We start from the raw sequence: 27,854 nt of genomic DNA, 5'->3' as shown, positions 1-27,854 counted from the left end.
TGAAGTGGAAGGAAGACAAGGATTTCTGGTCAGATGAGTATCGGGTGATATCAACAGCAGCAGAAAATGGTATAACAGGTGTAGGATTCGTTATGAATAGGAAGGTAGGGCAGAGGGTGTGTTACCGTGAACAGTTCAGTGACCGGGTTGTTCTAATCAGAATCGACAGCAGACCAACACCGACAACGATAGTTCAGGTATACATGCCGACGTCGCAAGCTGAAGATGAACAGATAGAGAAAGTGTATGAGGATATTGAAAGGGTAATGCAGTATGTAAAGGGGGACGAAAATCTAATAGTCATGGGCGACTGGAATGCAGTTGTAGGGGAAGGAGTAGAAGAAAAGGTTACAGGAGAATATGGGCTTGGGACAAGGAATGAAAGAGGAGAAAGACTAATTGAGTTCTGTAACAAGTTTCAGCTAGTAATAGCGAATACCCTGTTCAAGAATCACAAGAGGAGGTGGTATACTTGGAAAAGGCCGGGAGATACGGGAAGATTTCAATTAGATTACATCATGGTCAGACAGAGATTCCGAAATCAGATACTGGACTGTAAGGCGTACCCAGCAGCAGATATAGACTCAGATCACAATATAGTAGTGATGAAGAGTAGGCTGAAGTTCAAGACATTAGTCAGGAAGAATCAATACGCAAAGAAGTGGGACACGGAAGTACTAAGGAATGAAGAGATACGTTTGAAGTTCTCTAACGCTATAGATACAGCAATAAGGAATAGCGCAGTAGGCAGTACAGTTGAAGAGGAATGGACATCTCTAAAAAGGGCCATCACAGAAGTTGGGAAGGAAAACATAGGTACAAAGAAGGTAGCTGCGAAGAAACCATGGGCAACAGAAGAAATACTTCAGTTGATTGATGAAAGGCGGAAGTACAAACATGTTCCGGGAAAATCAGGAATACAGATATACAAGTCGCTGAGGAATGAAATAAATAGGAAGTGCAGGGAAGCTAAGACGAAATGGCTGCAGGAAAAATGTGAAGACACCGAAAAAGATATGATTGTCGGAAGGACAGACTCGGTATACAGGAAAGTCAAAACAACCTTTGGTGACATTAGAAGCAACGGTGGTAACATTAAGAGTGCAACGGGAATTCCACTGTTAAATGCAGAGGAGAGAGCAGATAGTTGGAAAGAATACATTGAAAGCCTCTATGAGGGTGAAGATTTGTCTGATGTGATAGAAGAAGAAACTGGAGTCGATTTAGAAGAGATAAGGGATCCAGTATTAGAATCGGAATTTAAAAGAGCTTTGGAGGACTTATGGTCAAATAAGGCAGAAGGGATGGATAACATTCTATCAGAATTTCTAAAATCAGTGGGGGAAGTGGCAACAAAACGACTATTCACGTTGGTGTGTAGAATATATGAGTCTGGCGATATACCATCTGACTTTTGGAAAAGCATCATCCACACAACTCCGAAGTCGGCAAGAGCTGACAAGTGCAATAATTATCGCACAATCAGCTTAACAGCTCATGCATCGAAGCTGCTTACAGGAATAATATACAGAAGAATGGAAAAGAATATTGAGAATGCGCTAGGTGACGATCAGTTTGGCTTTAGGAAAAGTAAAGGGACGAGAGAGGCAATTCTGACGTTACGGCTAATAATGGAAGCAAGGCTAAAGAAAAATCAAGACACTTTCATAGGATTTGTCGACGTGGAAAAAGCGTTGGACAATATAAAATGGTGCAAGCTGTTCGAGATTCTGAAAAAAGTAGGGGTAAGCTATAGGGGGAGACGGGTCATATACAATATGTACAACAACCAAGAGGGAATAATAACAGTGGACGATCAAGAACGAAGTGCTCGTATTAAGAAGGGTGTAAGACAAGGCTGTAGACTTCCGCCCCTACTCTTCAATCTCGACATCGAGGAAGCAATGATGGAAATAAAAGAAAGGTTCAGGAGTGGAATTAAAATACAAGGTGAAAGGATATCAATGATACGATTCACTGATGACATTGCTATCCTGAGTGAATGTGAGGAAGAATTAAATGATCTGCTGAACGGAATGAACAGTCTAATGAATACACAGTATGGTTTGAGAGTAAATCGGAGAAAGACGAAGGTAATGAGAAGTAGTAGAAATTAGAACAGCGAGAAACTTAACATCAGGATTGATGGTCACGAAGTCAGTGAAGTTAAGGAATTCTGCTACCTAGGCAGTAAAATACCCAATGACGGACGGAGCAAGGAGGACATCAAAAGCAGACTCGCTATGGCAAAGAAGGCACTTCTGGCGAAGAGAAGTCTATTAATATCAAATACCGGCCTTAATTTGAGGAAGAAATTTCTGAGGATGTACGTCTGGAGTACAGCATTGTATGGAAGTGAGACATGGACTGTGAGAAAACCGGAACAGAAGAGAATCGAAGCATTTGAGACGTGGAGCTATAGACGAATGTTGAAAATTAAGTGGACTGATAAGGTAAGGAATGAGGAGATTCTATGCAGAATCGGAGAGGAAAGGAATATGTGGAAAACAGTGATAAGGAGAAGGGACAGGATGATAGGACATCTGCTAAGACATGAGGGAATGACTTCCATGGTACTAGAGGGAGCTGTAGAGGGCAAAAACTGTAGATTAAGACAGAGATTGGAATACGTCAAGCAAGTAATTGAGGACGTAGGTTGCAAGTGCTACTGTGAGATGAAGAGGTTAGCACAGGAAAGGAATTAGTGGCGGGCCGCATCAAACCATTCAGTAGACTGATGACCATAAAAAGAAAAAAATCATACCACTGGCCGATATTGATGTTTTAAGCACCTTCTTGCTTCCCACTGTTTAACTGTATTTCGGAAATGATGACTGCAACTTTCAACATGATCGAGCACCTGTTCATAATGCAGTCCGTGGCAGAGTGGTTACACGACAATAACATCCCTGTAATGGAGTGGCCTGTACAGAATCTTGACCTGAATCCCACAGCACACCTTTGGGATGTTCTGGAACGCCGACTTCGCGCCAGGCCTCACCGATCGACATCGATACCTCTCCTCAGTGCAGCACTCCGTGAAGAATGGGCTGCCATGCCCCAAGAAACCTTCCAGCGCCTGATTGAACGTATGCCTGCGAGAGTGGAAGCTATCATCAAGGGTAAGGGTGCGCCAACATCATACTTAATTCCAGCGTTACCGATGGAGGGTGCAACGAACTTGTAAGTAATTTTCAGCCAGGTGTTGATCGCACAATGTATGTTGTTGTTGTTGTTGTCTTCAGTCCTGAGACTGGCATGATGCAGCTCTCCATGCTACTCTATCCTGTGCAAGCTTTTTCATCTCCCAGTACTTACTGCAACCTATATCCTTCTGAATCTGCTTAGTGTATTCACCTCTTGGTCTCCATCTACGATTTTTACCCTCCACGCTGACCTCCAATGCTAAATTTGTGATCCCATGATGCCTCAGAACATGTCCTACCAACCGGTCTCTTCTTCTTGGCAAGTTGTGGCACAAATTTCTCTTCTCCCCAATTCTATTCAATACCTCCTCATTAGTTACGTGATCTACCCATCTAATCTTCAGCATTCTTCTGTAGCACCACATCTGAAAAGCTTCTATTCTCTGCTTGTCCAAACTATTTATTGTCCATGTTTCACTTCTATACATGCTTACACTTCATACAAATACTTTCAGAAACGACTTTCTGACACTTAAATCTATACTGGATGTTAACAAATTTCTCCTCTTCAGAAACGCTTTCCTTGCCATTGCCAGTCTACATTTTATATCCTCTCTACTTCGACCATCATCAGTTATTTTGCTCCCCAAATAGCAAAACTCCTTTACTACTTTAAGTGTCTCATTTCCGAATCTAATTCCCTCAGCATCACCCGATTTAATTCGACTACATTCCATTATCCTTGTTTTGCTTTTGTTGATGTTCATCTTATATCCTCCTATCAAGACACTGTCCATTCCGTTCAACTGCTCTTCCAAGTCCTTTGCTAATTGCGATAGTCTCAAAAATGGTTCAAATGGCTCTGAGGACTATGGGACTTAACATCTATGGTCATCAGTCCCCTACAACTTAGAACTACTTAAACCTAACTAACCTAAGGACAGCACACAACACCCAGCCATCACGAGGCAGAGAAAATCCCTGACCCCGCCGGAAATCGAACCCGGGAACCAGGGCGTGGGAAGCGAGAACGCTACCGCACGACCACGAGATGCGGGCGCGATAGTCTCGTTATAGACAGTAAGATTACTAGCATCGGCAGCACCTCCCTGTGTCTAGTCACACATTTCGTTCCACATTCCTCAGTTAATTAAAGAGAAAACACTGTGAAATTTTAGCTTGTTTTAACCTTGTGTTGCCATAATATTTCATAAACACACACACACAAACACACACACACACACGCACGCACGCACATCTTTCCTGCACAAGCGAACTGTCTGGCCTATGTAACATTCCTCATAATAATTCCGTGGTTTGAGTTCGGTCCACTGAGCTACCATTGTCAATATCGTCCTTAAGAGAGCCAAAGTGGCTAACAAAAGACACTTATGGCGTGAATATTAGTCAGTATTTTATAAATTTCGGAAGGCATGATACGAACTTAAGATCGAAAAGAAACTGGTCTACATTCATCTTTATGCGTTTCAATCGATGTTCCTAACTCAAAGATTGCACAAATCGCTTTATGCGAACAATAGTTTTGTTTAAACACATACTTCTTAAGTTCGATAGTATTAACAAGAAAACTCTTCTTACTGCAAAGTCCAAAGCGATATTCAACGCGGTTTCTGTCAGTGAAAATAGACTATTTAGTATTTACGGATCACTATGACAGACTATTTTGAAACTAAAGTATGACAAATCATTATAATGAGGTAAGTAGTCCAATGAACAAATTTGTAGATAAGCTTTGAAAAATTACCCACATAACTACAAAATATCAAACAGTAGATAAAACGGTAAATTTTAAATGTCGTGGTGAATCGATTCATAAAAGCGTCTTGGAGATAACAGTTTGGAAAATGGGAACCTATACGGGACTACTTGAGCCGTGTTGGGCTCATGTTATGCGTTGGCTTGAACCGTGGTTCCTCTTCTGTGTTTGGTTTACCGTGGTTATTGCGATTATGCTATTGTTAGCTCTCTCCGTGAGAGGCAGCAGCGGTGTGTATCGATATTCGCACCTTGTACTATCTTTGGACTGGTGCTTATAGTTTCCGGCTGTGCTGTGTGCGAGCAGTCCGTCGGTTAGTGTGGAGCAGCGAGGAAATCTCCGCAGGGCGTTGTTTGGCCGGGCCCGCTGGTGTTCCCTGTGCAGTGTCGGAAGTGTGTGGTGCTGTTCCCATAGCTACGAGGTCCGTGGTTTACCGATCCTGGACATGAAAGTTGAGTTTGGATTTTATTTATCAGCAAGTCAAGATTGTTCACATTGTGCCGTCTGGTTCTCGTTGTTGGCTGTTGGGACATTCCCATGAGCAAGAACGTGTGTGTTCCGAGTTGGCGAAGGCTTAGCCACTGTCCGGTGGAGTCTAACTGTATTTGGTTATTTGCAATTGAACTGCACCAGCAGAATTTCCTGCCTTGTGGACGTTAACGTTCCGTTTACCTGCCCTGGCCGTTGACGTAAATTCAGGCAGTGTCCTTTCCTCACCGTATTGTCGCTGTCCAGCACGGTGTGTAGTTTGACATCTTAATGTATGCTTGGCTGTGGGCGTCCATGCCTCTTACGTTTTGCATTGAACTCCTAGTTGTGTGCTTGTCGAGTGGAGCGTAAGTTACCTTGTCGGTGGGTCCGTTGACTGTCTGTTGGTTGGGTTGTCGTCGGATAGAGAATGGCTGGGCCGACTGCCTGTCTCACCTAAGTTATCGTTAATATTTCAAGTGCTGGCCGACCCCAGAAACTTCTGAACGCCGTTAGCTGCACTGCGTTTTCTTATTTTCTGTTGTGTGTATTTGTATGTTTCATAGCCGATGGTTTTCAATAAAAGTTGAATTATTTTTAGTGGTGTTTTAAGTCATGGGCGTTCAGCCGCTTTAAAATTGAAGTTCCGTGCTTTTTAAGTGTTAGATTGTTTGGGCCTTCAGCCTGATTAACATATTGTTTAAAGATAACGCCTTGGGCCTTCTGCCTGATAAAAATTATTTTAGTTGCGTTTTAAGTCGTGGGCCTTCAGCCGTTTTAAAATTAAAGTTCCTTGCTTGTCAAGTGTTAGTTTGTTTGGGTCATTCAACCCAATTTAAGATAAGGCTTTGTTCTTTAAATTTATTTTACCTTGAGTCTTAAAATCATCGGCCTTCAGCCGTCTTTAAATGAAGGATGTTGCTTTTCAAGTGTTAGATTTTTGAGCATTCAGCCAAATTATAGAACTTACTTAACATGAGGTCTTCTGCCTTCTAAATATTCTTTTTGGCCTCTGAATTTTGAGTTAATGGCTTTTAGCCGCTTTTTTTTAATTAAAGTGGCATAAGATAGTGTGGCGTATTCAGCAGATAACTATGTTGAAGAACTTGTACTGTAATGTTTGATCAAATAAATAAAGTTATATGTGTTCGAGTGTAACTGACAGCCGCTCATTTTGGCCCCTTTCCACAATTCCAACTACCTGTCCTGTCCTGCGGCTTTAGCAGGGCGTTTCACTACTCAATAAAATTCTTGTCCAAAAACGAAAAAAATCATTTTACTACCATTATGAACTTACCCAAATTGTAGTTGTGAGACGCGTTTGAGGAGATCCACGCAGAAGGAAATCTCCGAGATTCCGAATATCACGATATGCACTGATCAAAGGCCGGATAATTTTCTGGAGTTATGTAAGAAAAATGATCACTCCTTTAAAATATTTTAATTCTTGTCAAAACGAGTGTCATCCTGGTGCAAGCATGTGAAGAAAGATCCTAATGATACAGCTTTTCGTTCAGAATATGTACACTAACGATACCTTCTCGTACACTAACCGTGTATATGAGATTCAGTGACAGGATAATCGGAGAAATAGTTAGAAACGAATCGATGAGCGTAGCGATGTATATAGCGAGATGATGCAGTGGAACAGAAAGGAAAATAATGATAAAAGGCTTGTTGCAGGTATCATTTTTCGGGAATCAGCAACATGCAATGTAATAAGCTTACACATAATGATGCCACAGAAGTGAGCCGAAGTGTAATTCAATCTACGTCCCGGCCACCCGGAGTATGTTTTCGACGAGTGTTCCACACACATCTAGATGATGCACAGTGTATAGCGTCTTGATAAACCCTCCCATATTACCGTAAAAACTAATGTAGTGGGAGCCCTGAAAGAAATAGACCCATGATCCAAAGTGGGCTAGCGTGTCTCACGAGCGTTTCGAAATCACGTCCAAAAAGAAAGCAACAACAGGCAATTCTTGACAGGGGACTGCGTCTTACAGATAAAAATAAGAAATAAATGAATAACAACAAAATTCTTAAACAACAAGTAAGAAAAATTGTCCTGCCCATGGTTTCGCAGTTCACTTAGATTCCTTCAAAATGATAGGGAGACGACAGGATTTCTGTATGAAAAATTGGTTCAAATGTCTCTGAGCACCACGGGACTTAACATCTGACGTCATCAGTCCCCTAGAACTTAGAACTACTTAAACCTAACAAACCTAGGAACATCACCTCCATCCATGCTCTAGGCAGCATTCGAACCTGCGACCGTGGCGGTAGCGCGGTTCCAGACTGAAGTGCCTAGAACCGCTCCGCCACTCCTGCCGGCTTCTGTATGATATCTGTTTAATCTCAGATGGCCATATCAGAGGTAACAAAGATTCTCAGAGTCCTACTTTCCTCGCTTTCACGCATGCGGAGACACGGCTAAAATTACTTTCTGGAGGCGATGTCCGAGCTGATCAGGGGCCAACCGTGCGCGACGCCCCGTCCGGCCGCCCGGGTCTATATTTACGTTCGAAGGCCGCAAATAGGTCGTCATAAGTGGCGCGGCGGCGCGTAATAGCGCGGAACTAACGAAGGCCGTCCTGGAGGCGCGAGGCGACGCCAGCCATCCAGCCATCCGGCCAGCCAGCCAGCAGACTCCAGACACCGTGGCTGGCGCTCATCTCTCATCATTAGCGCGGCCAGCGCCGGGCCACGGCCCGCGCGTCAGCTCTTGCTCCAGCGACGGCTCTGTGGCGCCATTCAGTTCCTGAACGGCGTCTGCCGTTAAGACGTACGCAGCTACCACACCACCACTCCGTTTCCTGGTGACTGACTTGAAGATGCTGTAGCTCGGTCTTTTTATCTAGTACGAAGGCCCCTCTACGACTAAAGAACATTTCGATCTCATTTTTATTCAAGATAATGGAAGAAAAATTGTATTGGGTAATTAATCTGCCTCTGTTGATGTCGTTTTATGCAACCCCAAATTTTTATCTTGCCTGTAAAAACCATGTGCGAGATTCATCTTCTTCCGCTCGCTACACGAAGACTATTAATGCTATAGTAAAATTAACAGAACCGTTTTTTTTTTAGGATTTGAATGTATTTAAATCGATACGCAGTTTTCGAGTTACTAAAAAAAAAAAAAACTGGCCATGTGCGACCAGCTCTCGCACACTGAAGGTTCCGTACAAACTTATTTACGTATATAGACAGTTCAACCATTGCGGGAATCGACAATCTCGGCCATTTTTCCCTGTTGTCGATAGTGATACTGGCAAGATATCGAACCCAGGGCTTCCAAGACTTATTGCAATAATATAAATGTGACATGAAGTCATGCAAGGAGACATGTGACCATTATACACTGATGCAGCAAAGAAACTGCTGTATGTATGCGTATTCAAATACGGAGAAACATAAACAGGAAAAAATTTGGCGTTGCGGTCAGCAATGCCTACATAAGACAGCAAGTACCTGGCGTAATTGGTAGATGGGATACCGCTGCTAAAATGGCAGGTTATCAAGATTTAAATGAGCTTGAACTTGGTGACACTGTCGGAGGACGAGCGATGGGACACTGCATCTATGAGGTGGGCTAGTTTCGACAGTTTCAAGATTGAATTTCAGGAATCCGGCAAACCATCAAATCTCCGACATTGTTGCGGCAGGAAAAAGATCCTGCAAGAACTGGACCAACGTCGACCGAAGAGAAACGTTCAATGTGACAGAAGTACAATCCTTCCGTAAATTGTTGCATATTTCACCGCTGGGCCATCAGAAAGTGTCAGTGTGCGAGCCATTCAACGAAACATCATCTATGGAGCTGAATGGCCACTCGTGTGCCCTTGACGACTGCGCAGCACAAAGCTTTACGCCCCACCTTCAAATGGTTCAAATGGCTCTGAGCACTATGGAACTTAACATCTTAGGTCATCAGTCCCCTAGAACTTAGAACCAGTTAAACCTAACTAACCTAAGCACATCACACACATCCACGCCCGAGGCAGGATTCGAACCTCCGATCGTAGCAGTCACGCGGTTCCGGACTGAAGCGCCTAGAACCGTACAGCCACCGCGGCTGGGTACGCCTCACCTGGGACCGTCAACACCGACATTGGACTGTTGACTGGAAACACGTTCCCTGATCGGACGAGTCTTCTTTCAAATTGTATCGAGACGATGGACTTGTACAGATAAGGACACAGCCTCATGAACTCATGGACCCTGCACGTCAGCATGGGACTGTTCAAGCTGGTGGAGGCTCTGTAATGGTGTCGGCGTATGCTGTTAGAGTGATATGGGACCCCTGATACGTCTAGATACGATTCTGACAGGTGACACGTACGTAAGCAACCTGTCTGATCAGCTGCATCGATTCATGTTCTGCTACGGTCGCAGGTTCGAATCCTGCCTCGGGCATGGATGTGTGTGATGTCCTTAGATTAGTTAGGTTTAAGTAGTTCTAAGCTCTAGGGGACTGATGACCTCAGATGTTGAGTCCCATAGTGCTCAGAGCCATTTGAACCATTTTGATTCATGTCCATTGTGCATTCCGACGGAGTTGGGCAATTCCAGCAGGACAATGCGACACCTCACAGGTGCGGAAATACTACTGAGTGGCTCCAGGAACTCTCTTCTGAGGTTAAACATTTCCGCTGGCCACCTAACCCCTGAGGCATGGACAATATTGAGCATATCTGGGGTGCCTTGCAACATACTGTTCAGAAGAGATCTCCCCCCTCCCTCCCCCCCCCCCCCCCCCCGGTACTCTCACGTGTTGATGGACAGCCCTGCAGGATTCATGGTGTCAGTTCCCTCCAGCGCTACTTCAGACATTAGGCGAGACCATGCCACGTCGTGCTGCGGCACATCTGTGTGCTCGCGGGGGCCCTTCACTATATTAGGCAGGTGTACCAGTTTCTTTGGTTCTTAAGTGTAATAATAATCAGTAGTTTTCCATTCAGTCTGACTCGGTTGCAATACTAAAAGTCAAACATCAGGCAAGGAATGACTTATTGCTCATACTATACGTTTGGGTATTTATTCATCATCAGATATAGAGGAGCAGTAGGCTAGTCTTCGATTTTTTTTAACATACAACTTGAAACTTCATGCCTACTTGCAGTATTCGCTCTTGGATATCTGATGATGGATAAATTTCGAAATGTTTCGTACAAGCAATAACGTCTCTCTTTGCCCGATATTTGACATTTACCGTTGCGACCCGGTCAGTCTGACTGCAGAGCTATTTCTTGCTTTAATTTCAATTGTTACATCGGATAACAGACGGCAAAAAGATTACTTTTCATCTGATATAACAACAAATTAACAATTTTTTTTCTTTACTTAACACTGCGAAAGCCTACCATTGTAGATCAGCGGGAGGTACCTTAAAGGTTCCGAAGAGTGACTTTGCGAGTATTAAAATATGTGACATCAACGGTCGTATCTTTTGATTGTGTTGACTTAAAAACATAAATGCCTTACACTTCCAAGGGACCATGGGTCTCAGTATGTGACATAAATTTCAACGTGATACGTCAAACCGGACCGGAGAAAATGGAGGGTATGCAGTACAACAGTCGGACAGACAGACAAACAGAGAGGGACACAGACGAACAACAAAGCGATCATATAAGACTTCGTTTTCACCGACTGGCGCACGGAACTCTAAAAACGTACAAAGTCGCCATCAAACACACTCAGCCCACACCCGTCACGATTTGTACTTTGTCGTCCACGGCACTACATGCTACCGTTGTAAAAAAATTTGCGACTGAACGAATTATTTCCCACAATCGATCTCTTTTCTTCTTCATTGACTTACTTCTTTATGGCACCGCCTTAGTTGAACACTCACAAATTGTAAATATGACTGTTGTATGAATTTTATTTCGCAGTTTTGTAGATTTCAACAGCATAAAATGAACAGTTCACTCATTGTTTTCCCTGGCCTTTTGACTATGCTTTTAAGAGTTAAATTTGTATCGAATTGTCAATGTAATTAGTTTCAGGGTATTGTTTCCAAAAGTTGTTTTCCTTTCATTATCCTCACAGGAACGTATATATTAATAACGTTAATGTAATAGCCGAGTACGCTGGCGGCGTAATAACCCAATCAATGGACACCAAAATAGATCAAATATCGAAAATGGTTCGTGTAGTTCGACATTTTTGTGAAGTGGTAGGAGGGGGGTCCCGAACAACTTAACAGAAATTCTGACTGATGAGAGATGAGTGTGGGGATGGAGGTGCGTTTGAAGGTCTCTTTTGCAGATTTTAACTCGAAAACCGTGGCCTCCAACGAAGACGTATCTCAGTAAAAAATTTGCATTATACGTCCTACATAAAGGTGCTGTTCACCTTTCCTGTAGGACTAATAATTTGCACGTAGCGAGCCAGAGAATGTGAAAATCTGGCGCGTGGTTTTTCGAGATATAACACAATGATTTGCGCAAAATGATAACAGGAGCAGCTGAATCATCCTGTATTTCGATATCTTCTCATCATGTTGGATTCCTTGCGAAATCTAGACCTCCCATAAAATACAGATGCTATTACGACCGATGCTGACCTACTTACTGTCATAAATATACGAGGCGTATTTGGAAAGTAAGGTCCGATTAGGTGCGAAATGGAAACCACTGTGAAAATCCCATGGAAATTGGCACATATGTGGTGGGCAGTGTCTTTAGTGTGGATATCGACCGCTCACCTCGCTCTTTTCAGCTCAGAGCACAAAGTGATCACGTAGAAATGGCTAAAAAAACTGTGTCTCTCGCGAAGTATGTTGATCTGGGCAGAGATTTCGCCTGAAGCTATGCATCCCACGTTACATGAATCTCATTCGTTTCTTTCTTCAAGACAATTTTCAGCCGCATTCTGCAGGGGCAATGAAGACGTTCCTGCAGCGTTTTCGATTGGAAGTGTTTGATCACTCACAATACAGTTCTTAATTGGTCTCTCCGTTGTTTATCTCTGCTCACATGAATCGCTGAGTACAAATACAAGATTTTGGCACAGGCAACGAAAGGCGGACCAGCGTAGAGAATTGGCGGAAAGCACAGGCGGCTGCTTTCTGTGATGAGGGCACTGGAAACTTCGTACAACGCAACAACAAATGTCTAAGTCGGGGCGACGACTATTTAGATAGGTACCTGCAAGGTGTGGATAATTGATGCGAATAAAAAATTTTTGACTGTCACTGTTGTTTTCATTTCGCGACCGATCGGACCTTACTTCCCGAATAGGTCGCTTATTTGTATATTTTATATGTTTTCATATTATTTGAAGTTAAATTTTAAACATTTGTTATAGCGCACCACAACCTTCCTAATGCCTTCAGCATAGTCAGTCGTACCTAAGCTGCTGAATCGGACACTGACGTCCTATTTCAGTTCATTGCCATCTCATTAGTGTTTTCAGCCCCCAAAAAAAAATCCTCCATTATTCTAAAAAGACTCGGCACCAAGTTCTATCTATACGCCGGATGTCCAAAAACTTCCCACAGTAACTTCCAAAGTAAAACCTACACCAACGTAGCAAGATATGAGGGTCCACTATCGTGAAAAAGCTTGCCATCCCAAAACACTGTGCCCATAACCGATTTGGTTCTCAGAACTTGCTTGGCTTTATGATTTTGATGTGGACCGTGAAAGGCCATTCCATTGAATGACATTTTTTTCTGGGCTTTTGTGTTGTCATTAAAAAAAATGTTGTTCAGAAACCCCCTGGCCATCTTCGCCGTACCGAGTGTGAAAAGTCATCGCAGCAACTATTCGATGTTTGTTGTGTTCATCAGTATGAAATCGAGGAATCCATCTGACACGCAATTTATAGAGGCCATATCACAGCAACGAATTACCACTAACAATCTGATAAAGAACTGGTGGCGAATTTTCAAGAAAGCACAAGCTCCGTCCGACAGCAATGAACTGTGGTTCGATCATTTTTACGATGTGACGTCGGTGAGCACCAGAGAATTCAACAAAGCAACGTATCGTAGATAACTTGTTCCTTAGTCCTTCATTTAATTTCGGCAGTCACAACTGAATTTCGCCTTGATTGTTCTTCATCGCAGATGTTTCTCCACGACTGAACATGATGCACTGTTTTTCGGATTGAAGCATTATTCCTCAAGCTCGCGAATTCATATATTAAGATGACTGCCCGAGCACGAAATTTAACCCCTTTAGTATCAGCTAAAGCCCGAAGATGGTGCACTGAAGCATCGAAATTCGTAGCCACAAAATAAATAACGCCAAAAGGACGGCTGTAGATGAATCATTTTCTAGCGGTAGCGTCTCTGATTCATAATCAAAACGTCTTCGGTCCCGGGTTCGATCCCCGCCACTGCCTAAATTTTGATAAATAATCAGCATTGGCGGCCGAAGACTTCCGGCATAAGAAGTCAGCCTCATTCTGCCAACAGCATTGTCAAAGAGGGCGGAGGAGCGGATAGAGGTTGAGGGCACTCTCTTGTCCTAGAGGTGGGAAATTGCCATTAAACGCGGAAGAATCAGCAACGATCAACGACATGAGAATGCAGAAGGCAATGGAAACCACTGCATTAAAGACACGTAACGTGTATCCACAGGACATGTGGCCTGTAATTGAAGAAGTGTCATGATGATCTCTCCATTGGTAAAAGATTCCGGAATGGTCCACCATTCGGATCTCTGGGAGGGGACTGCCAAGGGGGAGGTTACCATGAGAAAAATATTGAATAATCAACGAAAGGATAACGTTCTACGAGTCGGGGCGTGGAATATCAGAAGCTTGAACGTGGTAGGGAAACTAGAAAATCTGAAAAGGGAAATGCAAAGGCTCAATCTAGATATAGTAGGGGTCAGTGAAGTGAAGTGGAAGGAAGACAAGGATTTCTGGTCAGATGAGTATCGGGTAATATCAACAACAGCAGAAAATGGTATAACAGGTGTAGGATTCGTTATGAATAGGAAGGTAGGGCAGAGGGTGTGTTACCGTGAACAGTTCAGTGACCGGGTTGTTCTAATCAGAATCGACAGCAGACCAACACCGACAACGATAGTTCAGGTATACATGCCGACGTCGCAAGCTGAAGATGAACAGATAGAGAAAGTGTATGAGGATATTGAAAGGGTGATGCAGTATGTAAACGGGGACGAAAATCTAATAGTCATGGGCGACTGGAATGCAGTTGTAGGGGAAGGAGTAGAAGAAAAGGTTACAGGAGAATATGGGCTTGGGACAAGGAATGAAAGAGGAGAAAGACTAATTGAGTTCTGTAACAAGTTTCAGCTAGTAATAGCGAATACCCTGTTCAAGAATCACAAGAGGAGAAGGTATACTTGGAAAAGGCCGGGAGATACGGGAAGATTTCAATTAGATTACATCATGGTCAGACAGAGATTCCGAAATCAGATACTGCATTGTAAGGCGTATCCAGGAGCAGACATAGACTCAGATCACAATATAGTAGTGATGAAGAATAGGCTGAAGTTCAAGACATTAGTCAGGAAGAATCAAAGAAGTGGGATACGGAAGTACTAAGGAAAGACGAGATACGTTTGAAGTTCTCTAACGCTATAAATACAGCAATAAGGAATAGCGCAGTAGGCAGTACAGTTGAAGAGAAATGGACATCTCTAAAAAGGGCCATCACAGAAGTTGGGAAGGAAAACATAGGTACAAAGAAGGTAGCTGCGAAGAAACCATGGGCAACAGAAGAAATACTTCAGTTGATTAATGAAAGGAGGAAGTACAAACATGTTCCGGGAAAATCGGGAATACCGAAATACAAGTCGCTGAGGACTCGCACACGCTACGTGGACTTTCGCGCGCTGGAGATCGCCATCAGTGTCTCGTGTATGCCGTCGTGTTTAGTGTTCAGTGTTCACCGCAGCACTCCATCGTTCACCTGTGCCATCGCCATCTTCAGTGTTTGTGCGTCGTATCAACAGTTTGCAGTGTGGAATATCGTCGAGTGTGAACTGCTCCGTGTTTGTCTTTATGTGTCTACTGTTTTATTGCCCACCGTTCTGGAACTTATGTGTATTCTTACTGTTTTTTTCTCATTGTGTATTCTATGGCTGAAGCGCAGCGTAGAATGCTGCTGACAGCCTGCCTGTTGTACAGGTTTTAAAATAACAATAAAGTAAAAAAAAAAGAAATGGTCATATGGGAGAATCGCTACTTCATCGCTACCTCAGAGATGCTGCATCCCATCGCTCGTGCGCTGACTGTAACACAATGTTCAGACTCACTTAAATCTTAATAACCTGCAGCAGCAGTAGCCGATCTATCAACTGCGTCGGACAGTTGTATAGGCTTTGCCGACCGCAACGCCTTATTCCGCATGTTTATATGTCTCTGTGTTTGAATACGGATGCCTGTACCAGTTTCTTTGGCGCTTCACTGCAAGTACATATGCTTAATGGGAAGTTTCATAAAGGCAAAAACTGCCGGTTTGTAGTTTGCGTTTACTTTCAGACTTAGACTGGCAATCAAACATCGCTTTTTGACATAATACTTGCATTAAAAGAATAAGAAAGACAAATTTCTTAGAAAAGAAATGGTGGAAAGAATTGTAAGAGGGTGGACGTCAACTTTCTAAATTGCTTTCCTCAAATCACAGCCGACGACGCTACCCACTGCGATAATACTTCGACATAATAATCGCATCTTCTTGTATGGTAACAGAGACTGTATCTATTGTAGTACCCTTGTTGCCACTGTAGAGTCCTGTACCGTAAAAAGCAGGGGAAAAGATGTTATTACAGCCTAAATACCTGCTGTCCAGAGGGCGTTGACAGCGTGTTGCTTGTTGGTGTGTCTCTGGCCTCTCTCGTGATAGGGGCACTTCACAGAGTGCCAGCTATTGATCTTCACGCTATAAATTTGACGACCAGAGTGCTGGCGACAGCTTATGCCAGCACATCTACAAAAGTCATTGTTTAACATTTAATATGTAAGTTTTTCCAGAAAGACGCGCTTTTGATAGATCATCATTGTACTGTAGCACTGAAACGGTGTACTTCTGTGGCACACAAGTTATAACAGTAAAGACATTAACTGCAGGAAGTCTTTACCTAACGACATGTAGTTTCCCGCTGTTTTATTATAAAAATCATTGCTAAAACGACGCGTTTTCGAGTGATCCCTAGTTTTCTGATGCTATGAAACAGCTTACACTCATACCACGTACTTTATGACAAAGAAAACACATCAAATACGATGTTTAACGCTATACAGTATGCGGCTCCCGTCTTCTGCGTGTAACGTAGAACAATGTCGCATTTCAGTGGCCACGTTCCTCTCCAAGTGGCAAAGATCATCCGCAGTATAGTGGAACGTGGAATTCCACGTTATGATGTCACCACATCCTCGAATACCTGCCTTTTCACGTCACGTAAGAGGGCGGCTTAAGAATGAGTGGATTCTGGACGGGGGCCCGAGAGTGACTTCGAGAATCGCAACGGAAGTTGGAATCAAGAGAACGTTTCTGATTTCTTCTAAACGGTGAACGTGAACTGGTCCATTCAGCAGCTCACCCGCACACGTGGGAGGGGTAGTGGAGGGGAGGATGCAGCGCCGCTGATGAGCTCCCGCCCGGATTCCTCGGCGCTGGCTGCCGGCCGTCCGTCCATCCATCAGCAGGGCGATCCGGGCCAGCCCAGCCCAGCCCGGCGGCGGCCCGGTGTTAATCTTGTCCCGACGCCAGGAGCTGTCCCCGGTCTTCCTGCGGCCGTGACAAATGACTGCTGGCTGGAAACTGCCTCGCTTCCTGCTTGTCTCGCACACGGCGTCCGCGCGATCTGCACCACCTCGAGCAGGTGCTGAGGTTCTCAGAGGCGATTCTTTCTTATTCACCTCTCGCCTCATCTACAATGTATCAGTGGGAAAAGCGAACTTTCCGAAGAGTTTCCATTGTGGTATTCAGTATTGTCTGTGTAACTACACTCGTGTTTAGAAAAAAAAGAGGAAAGAAAAAAACAGAACACCTTGAACGACTAGTGTTAGGACTTATTCACACGACATGTACATTAGAATGTTCTTCAGAAATGATTCACATTTGAACCACGTCGGTCAACGGATCCATCGTTAACACAGACATCGCGGTGCACCACCACCTACGGGTAACATACGCCTGCGGCTACAAACCGAAGGTAATAGATCAGTGTCATATGAGCAGACGTGCAGGATGCCTCGCAGACATATGCGCGAACAGTACCGTCAAGTTCGAAAGAGGCTGCGTTACTGGCATGACAGGACGTGATGCATCCATGAAGGAAATAGCTGCTCATGGGGGACGAAGTGTTGTGGCAGTACGACGGGTGCGCGCAGAATGGGTCACAGAAGGCCGTGGAACACAACGAACTGGGTCAGGTCGCACCACCAGACCAAGCCCCCCCCCCCCCCCCCCCCAGAAAATCGACGCCTCATCCTAATGGCACTGCAGGACAGATCTGCGTCCTTCACGGCCCTGACGCAACAACGGAACACATCGTGCACTATCAGGGGTGACAGTCCGTCCCCATTTATTACGACATGTGTTACATGCTTGTCGTCTACTTTTCTGCCAGCCATTGACGAACGTGCAGATACGTGCTAGACGGCAATCGTGTATAGAACGACGTCACTGGCAACGGGAATGGCATCAGATAATGATTTCGGACGAATCCACGTTCTGTTTGAAAATTATGGCCGCATTTTGGTTCGCCGCAGACAGGAACCAGCATCACAGTGACTGCATTCGAACGAGACATACATCACCATCTCAACGCCTTATGGTGGGGCGTGCTATTGGATACAACAGCTGGTGCGCGTCCAGGGCAGGGTAACCAGTGTGACCTACGTCAATGACATCCTGTGACCTGTAGCCATACCCTTTCCGCACAACACCTCTAACGTCATTTTTCGTCAAGACATTGCACGAACACATGCTGCTGCACGGACACGTGACTTCTTTGTGTCACAGGATGTCAGCCTCTTGCTTTGGCCCACCAGATCACCAGACTAGCCGCTAAACGAAAATGTGTGGGATATAGTGAAACGACAGGTGACCTAGTGCCAATCACCACAGATGAACTTTGGAACCAAGTGAATGCAGCACGGATGACTGTGCCACAGGACGCCATTCGCACATGATACGTGTCAATGTTGTCATGCCCATGGTGGACCCTATGCCTACCAGGCATCTGGACACATGCAGAACCGAGGTGACTGAAATTCTAATCATTTCTGCAGAACATACTAATGTGCAAGATCTGTGAATATGAACGTCCTGTCTCTGCTGGTTCTACGTGTTCCTTTTCTTCTGAATATGGGTGTGCACTGCTTTAGAATAATAGAGACGCATCCCGAACTCATGACCGGATGTGAAAATAACTTTGTACATGTACACAACATCGGCGCGTACGTAAATTATTTCTACATCTACATCTACATTTATACTCCGCAAGTCACCCAACGCTGTGTGGCGGAGGGCACTTTACGTGCCACTATCATTACCTGAAGGGAGGATATAAGATGAACATCAACAAAAGCAAAACGAGGATAATGTAATGTAGTCGAATTAAGTCGGGGGATGCTGAGGCAATTAGATTAGGAAATGAGACACTTAAAGTAGTAAAGGAGTTTTGCTATTTAGGGAGCAAAATAAATGATGATGGTCGAAGTAGAGAGGATATAAAATGTAGACCGGCAATGGCGAGGAAAGCGTTTCTGAAGAAGAAAAATTTGTTAACATCTAGTATAGATTTACACGTCAGGAAGTCGTTTCTGAAAGTATTTGTATGGAAGTGAAACGTGGACGATAAATAGTTTAGACAAAAAGAGAATAGAAGCTTTTGAAATGTGGTGCTACAGAAGAATGCTGAAGATTAGATGGGTAGATAACATAACTAATGAGGAGGTATTGAATAGAATTGGGGAGAAGAGGAGCTTGTGGCGCAACACGACTAGAAGAATGGATCGGTTGGTAGGACATGTTCTGAGACATCGAGGGATCACCAATTTAGAATTTGAGGGTAGCGTGGAAGGTAAAAGTCGTAGAGGGAGACCAAGAGATGAATACGCTAAGCAGATTCAGAAGGATTTAGGCTGCAGTAGGTACTGGGAGATGAAGAAGCTTGCACAGGATAGAGTAGCATGGAGAGCTGCATCAAACCAGTCTCAGGACTGAAGGCCACAACAACAACAACATCATTACCTCCCTTTCCTGTTCCAGTCGCGTATGGCCCGCGGAAAGAACGACTGCCGGAAAGCCTCCGTGTGCGCTCGAATCTTTCTAATCTTACATTCGTGATCTCCTCTGGAGGTATAAGTAGGGGGAAGCAATATATTCGATACCTCATCCAGAAATGTGCCGTCTCCAATCCTGGACAGCAAGCTACACCGCGATGCAGAGCGCCTCTCTTGCAGAGTCTGCCACTTTGCTAAACATCTCAGTAACGCTATCACGGTTACCAAATAACCCTGTGACGAAACGGGCCGCTCTTCTTTGGATCTTCTCTATCTCCTCTGTCATCCCGACCTGGTACGGATCCCACACTGATGAACACACTCAAGTATAGGTCGAACGAGTGTTTTGTAAGCCACCTCCTTTGTTGATGGACTACATTTTCTAAGGACTCTCCCAGTGAATCTCAACCTGGCACCCGCCTTACCAACAATTAATTTTATATGGTCATTCCACTTCAGATCGTTCCGTACGCATACTCCCAGATATTTTACAGAAGTAACTGCTATCAGTGTTTGTGCCGCTATCATCTAATCATACAATAAAGGATCCTTCTTCCTACGTATTCGTAATACATTACATTTATCTATGTCAAGAGTCAGTTGCCACTCCCTGCATCTAGTGCCTATCCGCTGCAGATCTTCTGCATTTCGCTGCAATTTTCTAATGCTGCAACTTCTCTTTATACTACAGCATCATCCGTGAAAAGCCGCATAGAACTTCCGGCACTATCTATTAGGTCATTTATATATATTGTGAAAAGCAGTGGTCCCATAACACTCCCCTGTGGCACACCAGAGGTTATTTTAATGTCTGTAGACGTCTCTCCATTGAGAACAACATGCTGTGTTCTGTTTGCTAAAAACTCTTCAATCCAGCCACACAGCTCTTCTGATATTCCGTAGGCTCTTACTTTGTTTATCAGGCGACAGTGCGGAACTATATCGAACGCCTTCCGGAAGTCAAGGAAAATGGCATCTACCAGGGATCCTGTATCTGATATTTTCTGGGCCTCATGAACAGATGCTATTCTCCACTACAACCTGAGCAGCACACATAGTGCATTAATGTTCCTTGTGTTTAGGCTTTTACCAAGCCTTGTAGGTATATAAATCAACAGCATCATAAATTGATTGATCATTGTGACTGACTCAGACATGATATTTGCGCGTGAGAGACAGCTTTATCAACACCTTGCAGAGTTTGGAAGTGGCAGGTTCCGGTCGACGGCGACTGAGCAGCTCATATTGTAATAGATTCTGTGGTATGGTACAGACATCGTGTTGCCACACCATACTTAACAATGGAAATCGATACCACAGACGTAAGCGAGAGCCCAGTGCAATTTGCAACGACGTATGAGAGGCCCCCCTGGAGACTACACCTTCCCCCCTCAGCATCGCAACACCTTACACAGAGGCCAGTATAGTGTCGAGCCAGGAATAGCTCTGCCCTGTTAGAGACCTCAGCTACAGCATTCAGTCTCATAGTACAGAACCAACGAGTTGTTGAAGGACCAGTTGAACTTGTTCAGATGGCTCTGAGCACTATGCGACTTAACTTCTGAGGTCATCAGTCGCCTAGAACTTAGAACTAATTAAACCTAACTAACCTAAGGAGATCAAACACACCAATGCCCGAGGTAGGATTCGAACCCGGGACCGCAGCGAGTTGAACTTGTGGTATTATTATTGTTGACTACTGTACCTCAACAGAACAGTGTGTTAATTAGTGCTTCAGGTGATGCTTTGCTAGTACATGGCAGTTGTAATATATCCATTACTTCTGCGCCAAAAGGGTCTGTCAAAGATAAGTAAATCGTTTATTCATTTATGTAATAATGTGAACTAATATTTCATGTCTTCTAGTTTTATGTGCCATCTCACTGAGCAGCCAAATAACCCACAGTTGTTGCCAGAATAAAGTAGTTTCGCTTAGTCAAACACCTGCTCTCCCTCAATAGTAACGGACTCCCTGCAATGTCCTGTGCCATCCTGCACCAGTGGTCGGAAACTGGCAGAAGACAGACTTGGGAATTACCATCTCATGCTTAAGCTGCCATTAACACAACACAAACTGCTGCGTTTGGAGTGGTGTTACAACTGGGAAGCACGGGCTGTTAATAACTGTCGTGGTACTGCGTTCCGTAATCAGTCGTGGTACTGAACTACCTAGGATCACATTCGTCGCCGAATATGACGTGGACGTACGGAGAGGTGTCTTCTTCCATTGTTTTGAAGACCCACAGCGGTGTTACTCCTGGCGTTGTGGTACGAGGAGCCATCAAGTATGACTTTAGGTCACGGCTGCTAGTGACTGAGGGAACTCCGACGGTGCAGCTGTATGTCATGGACGTCCAGATTCCTCATGTGATACCTCTCATGCGATGGCAGGGTGGTTTTGTTTTCAACAGAACAATGCGCACCCCCATATGGCACGTCTATGAACTGTCTACGTGAGGCACTTCCATGGTCAGTGAGATCAACAGACCTGTCTCCGATTAAACATGAATGGCAGCAGCTCGGACCTCTACTCTGTCTGAAAGGACCAAATTGAGGAGCCAACCTCCAAGGTAATTGAACACGTCAGTACATGAAATTACGACATACAAGTAAAAAAGATAAAATAAAATGTTTATGAAACCATAAAATGACAAGCCATAAGTTGAAGTAAACACAATCAACAATATGCCGTAACATGGGAATCAGCTTAATTTTTCAGGATACTCCTCGACAGAATACAAGGAGTGACCAATGAGCTAACTCTTCACTTTCGATTTGAAAGCGCGTAGATTACTCCTAATATTTTTGAATTATTATGGCAGTATATTGATAATGGATGCAGCAATATACTGCAGACCTTTCTGCAGAAGAGTCGAGGAAGTGCTATATAAATGCAAATTGGATATCTGCCTAGTATTAACTGAGTGAAAGCTGCTAATTCTTGGGAATAAGCTGATACTGTTAACAAGAAACGACAGTAAAGAATATATATATATTAGATGCCAATGTCAGAATACCCAGACCAGTGAACAGTGGTCGACAAGAGGTTCGCCAGCTTATTGCCCCAACTGCCCGTTTCTAAGATAAAGTATCCTTTGAAAATGGGAAGAGTTACCCCAAAATATAATACCATACGACATAAGTGATTGAAAATAAAAATAGGATCTTCTCGGTTTTCTGGCCACGTCAATTCGAATAAAATTATCGAGCTTTCTGTGGCCACCTCCACCACCGTCGTAGGAGTCAGACCACTGATAGCTGGGACTGGCAAGGTTTTTCGTTTATATAGCCACTATTCCTGCCTGTGGCTGCAATCAGAGAAGGCCGAAACGCGTCGTCGTGATAGCCACGGAAAGCTCGAGAATTTTATTCGAACTGACGCGGCCTGAAAACCGAGAAGATTTTATTGAAAGTATACCATTTACAATTGTGCCCGGAGGGCAGAAATCTTTCTTCCTATTCTCAAAAACATGACCTAAAAGTCGATGAAAGAGCCTCATTTCACACATTCTTGGCTTCCTCGCTGCATTCTTCCCAGTGAAACTCTGTCCCACAGTCCTGACACGTTGCTACCACAGCACCTAACCTACGACACAAATGACGCTACTATTACAGTAAACTAAAAAGCACTACAACAACCTTTAACTGTAGTAAAGTAACAATTGGTGAAAGCGTATCTTTCATCGAGTCCTGGAAATAACTTCCAGGTGTCTGCAGACAAAGTAGCATTACAGGCATTCGTTGAACGTAGCTAGTAAAAGATACGAAATAAATAAAAACTCTAAAACGCTTGACTTTTATGAGAACAGTATTAGCAGACACTATCCGGGAATTATGGAAAGCACTGGAATACATTCCAAACAACTAGTTAGTCCGCGGCTGATGGAATCGTGCAATATATAGATTTCTGGGGCAACTGAATGTGACAGAGGCCCAGTGTTCGACTGCATGGCAACGTGAGCGCGGATGACAGAACTATGCACCAAGCACACAGTAAGCCCTCCTCGTCTAGACCTGCCAGCCGAGAACAAGTAACGAACTCCCAGCAGGATTGTCATCCCACACCTTCGGTTCGAGATTAGTATCAGCTAGACTAGGGAGTTACAGTCCCATGCTTAGGCTCCTGTTAACACTACAACACCATCTGCTGCACTTGGCGTGACCGAAGAGCACGGGACTGCTCAATAATGACGTTGTATTGTGTTCAGCGATGGATCGCGGTTCTGTAGACACACTGGTGTTAAGACTCGCGTCATGGTGTGGAGAGCCATCGGATATGACTTCAGGTCAGGGCAGGTAGTGATTGAGGGAACTTCGACAGCAGAGCGCTACGACGCAGGTATCCTGTGTCCTCATACGTCACATGTCAGGTCATGCAGCAGCACCACAGTGCCACTTTTCAACTGCACAATGCTCGCCCACAGAGGGGCGTGTCTCTATGACGTGTCTGGGTTTACGCTGAGCTAATGTCGTGGTCAGCAAGATCCCCCGATCTGTCCCCAAAAGTTCAGGTCTGACGTCAACTTGGTCCCAGTGCCAACGTCCAGAATATCAGTAATCGTGCTTCCATGCTGGAAGAGTTGCAAGGTCATACTGATAAGGTGCGCGATATTATAGCTGATGAAGTAACGTCACGTAGCCTCTCAATCTGTAAAGTTTCACTTCATTTCGTTCTGTCCTTCTGGGTGCCTTACGTTTTCTATCAGAGAGTGTATATTAGGTTGAAAGAGCTTCATCGTGTAGGAAATTATAATGACAGTATCTCCGAATATGCTTCGTAACTGAAACAGTAGCGTTTACCTGGCTATTATAGTGCAGTGTATAACACGAACGCCGGCCGCGGTGGCCGTGCGGTTCTAGGCGCTGCAGTCCGGATCCGCGGGACTGCTACGGTATCAGGTTCGAATCCTGCCTCGGGCATGGATGTGTGTGATGTCCTTAGGTTAGTTAGGTTTAAGTAGTTCTAAGTTCTAAGGGACTTATGACCTAAGGTGTTAAGTCCGGTAGTGCTCAGAGTCATTTGAAGAATTTTTTTTATAACACGAACATTGTTGTTCGTCTCTAAGCCAAAGAAGACATTATTAACGGTATCGTTTACAATGTCATCGCCTTCATAAGCACGCAATGGCGGCATTTTATTTTCCCCGAACAGGTGCTGCTCCGACGATGTGTCTGAAGCTGCATGGTAAATATACGGGGAAATAAATTGCGTCCCTTATCAGCGCCTCTCGCTTACCACACCTCCCATGTTTTCAGGCGTTATCTCCTACGAACACCCGTGTAAAATGTGACTGTGTGCGTCTAGTGCAGGAGCCAGCTATGCCAGCTATCTTACAACATCAATTCACCGTCACAACACCTTAGTGCACACACTGCCAGGCAAGTGAGAACATCGATTCATTGGAAAGGTTAAGAAAATGGTATACGTCTTGACAAATAGCTGATCATCGAATCGGTTATATTTTTAACATATCTCTTTACACTGTGATTATCTAGTAGCTACTATATAACGTCACTGTTGTCTGAGTAGTTGAACTATCCCAGAATTCTAAGTGAGTGCTTTCTAGCGAAATCGAGGTATGACAATTAAGATCATACACTACACAATGAAGACCTGTGTCTTAGGGAGCAAGACTGCATTCTCTTATTGCTTCTATGTAATGGTACGAGAAATGTATGACAGATGTGAATCTGTCAACACACAGAATGCCTAATTGACCGGTCAGAACGTGTTTAGATAGTTAAAATGCTTCACATTTTCATCTAGTGGGAAACTATTGTTATAATTCTTAATGTAAAACTCTTCTCCAGGATAAATATATAATCAATTAGTTTTATTAATTATTAATTATGTTTCTAAAATCTGAATTAAAGCACCTCGAGATTCCTTACACACAAACTCAGGTTACAGATAACAGATGTGTCCGGGACTGAAGCGTAACATACATAAAGATCCTACACCGATAACTCACTAAGAAGTGACATTTTCCAGCACGTTTCACAGTAGCCTTTATCTTCAAGCTCGTAACCTCTGTTGTGGCAGATTGCTCAGCTGCCGAAGGTAAGGACGCTTTTGTTGATCTACTGCCAGCAGAAGAATTCATTTAGCGTGTAAGCGAAAGCAGAACTGTCCTTGGTCTAGTAGCCGGTCTAAGCACTTTAACGATTTACATGGCACTACGTTTGAAAAGACTTACTAGCTAATTACCCTGGGACCTACAAGGTTAACACGGAACCATACCCCAAGATATAATTTTTCACATTAACAAATTACTGACATAGACGTAGAAAGCGAGCAGGAAAAAGTCATAGGGCCGCTGAAGGAGCGATCCCCATTTCTTTGGATTGGTAATGTGACCCTTTAGTTTAAAAGTACAGCCTTAATATATTTCCTATTATCGTTTCGTAATTCAGTATGTACGAGATAGCCAGTGCTTAGACATTCAGTAGCTGCAGAAATGACAACAGATGCTTTAATAGACCATTTGACTGCGATCATGTCTCGGTTGCCTGACGTGTGGGACACTTCAACTCCGAGATCGCTGAGGTTGTGGCCGGTCGTGTCACACGTGTGTCGTTATTTCCTCATTTCTTCAAGAATCACCGACGCCGGAGTCTTGTGCTTTGGGTCATAGGGCGAGGGAATGTCTTCGAATATCACTTATTGTAACGGCAGACTGATGGCCTAAAACTTCTACGATGAGCTGTAATTGCAGTGCGCGCTTTACCGTAATTCCCCCGCCTCTGCGCTTATTGTGTCGTGGACAGCTTTTTGCGACAAATCGCCGGCATCATTACTTTGAAACTCAATACAACTTGTCGCTAGATAGTTCTCTCCAATTCAACTGCTTATGAGCGCTTTTCAGGGCACGGAGTATCTCTTAAAACAGTACGATTTAATATTGTTATGCAGAAAATGTTATTTCGATTTACAAATCTTTCTTTTTGTGGAATGGTAAATAAGACTATGGAACTTGATCTCTGATTTTTATATGTTTTTGTTGATGTTTTGTAATTCGCAATTTTTCTTGACGATATTTATGTATGTTCGATAGATAGTAGAGTACATCTACTGCAGTGAAGGACAACCATTGTCGTATCGCAACATACATGAGGTGTTAGCTCTGTGTATGAATCCAGTGATATACTGAAAATTATTGGGAGAATTCATATATAATATGTATAAACGGTCCATTTGTCAACATTTAATTACGAATATCATGTTCTAAAATAACCACAAATGGCATCTGATAATCGGTTTAATATGAAAAACCTAAAATATTTCTAGTAGGAAGGTAAACTGCGATAAACGTTTATTATTACCGAAAGCTTTTCTTTGTTGTATTTAATTCTCTATCTCTTGTTTAGATGCTGTGGTGAGGCCTTGAGCGTATGCGCTCAGTGTCTTGGTTAATTCAATGATATGCGAAACATATACATTTCTGTTGTAAAAAAAACTGATGCGACATTTTATTTTCGCATTTACAATACCAGCAACAATGGGTACTTGCTGTAACATATCCAAAGCAAATGATTGTGGAAATCTGAACATTTTGTTACAAAAAGGAGTCATTGAATTCAAGGTTTAGCTTACAAAATGCTTGCGCCATATTTCTTATTTAAAAAATTGCAGGAAGTTGTACTTCATAATTCATCATCTACAAACAATGACCCTTTTCCAGATTGGGGAGCATGAGGGCGGGGGGGTTATTAATGTTGTACTACAAAATTTATAATTGGGTCCCTTGTTGTTTCCAATATATGCTACTGATCTTCTATTTCATAGTCAACTAGAAAAAGAAATCCTCTTTATAGTTTATATCTAACTTGACTTACCCAACAGAGGAAATTGTAAATGTGTTTAAAAATTTTAATTCGATTTGCGGAAATAATCTCTCTTACATTTAAGAACAATCTGAATGTTTGATTCTGTATATCAGAGGATACATTACAAGCCATGTAAAGCACGAATTAGTAAGCAAAACATTTGATTGTAAATACTAAAGAGAATATAACGTGAAAACGAAAAAAATGTTTTAACCATTTTTTCACTACATTTTATTACCAGGCTTGGAGAGAGACAAATCAGTAAGTTACCAAAATTGCTTTAATTTCATTCAATAATGTCATATATAATTTTGTTGGCGTATGGCTTCTTTGGGAAGGATGTTCGTCGTAGCACAGACATATGCCACAACTCTACGCTGTAGTGCTCATCCTCGAACCTCGATCAACTT

The sequence above is a fragment of the Schistocerca serialis genome, chromosome 5 (assembly GCF_023864345.2).
Source record: "Schistocerca serialis cubense isolate TAMUIC-IGC-003099 chromosome 5, iqSchSeri2.2, whole genome shotgun sequence".
In the NCBI taxonomy this organism is placed as follows: Eukaryota; Metazoa; Arthropoda; class Insecta; order Orthoptera; family Acrididae; genus Schistocerca; species Schistocerca serialis.
This window is presented reverse-complemented; position numbering follows the sequence as displayed.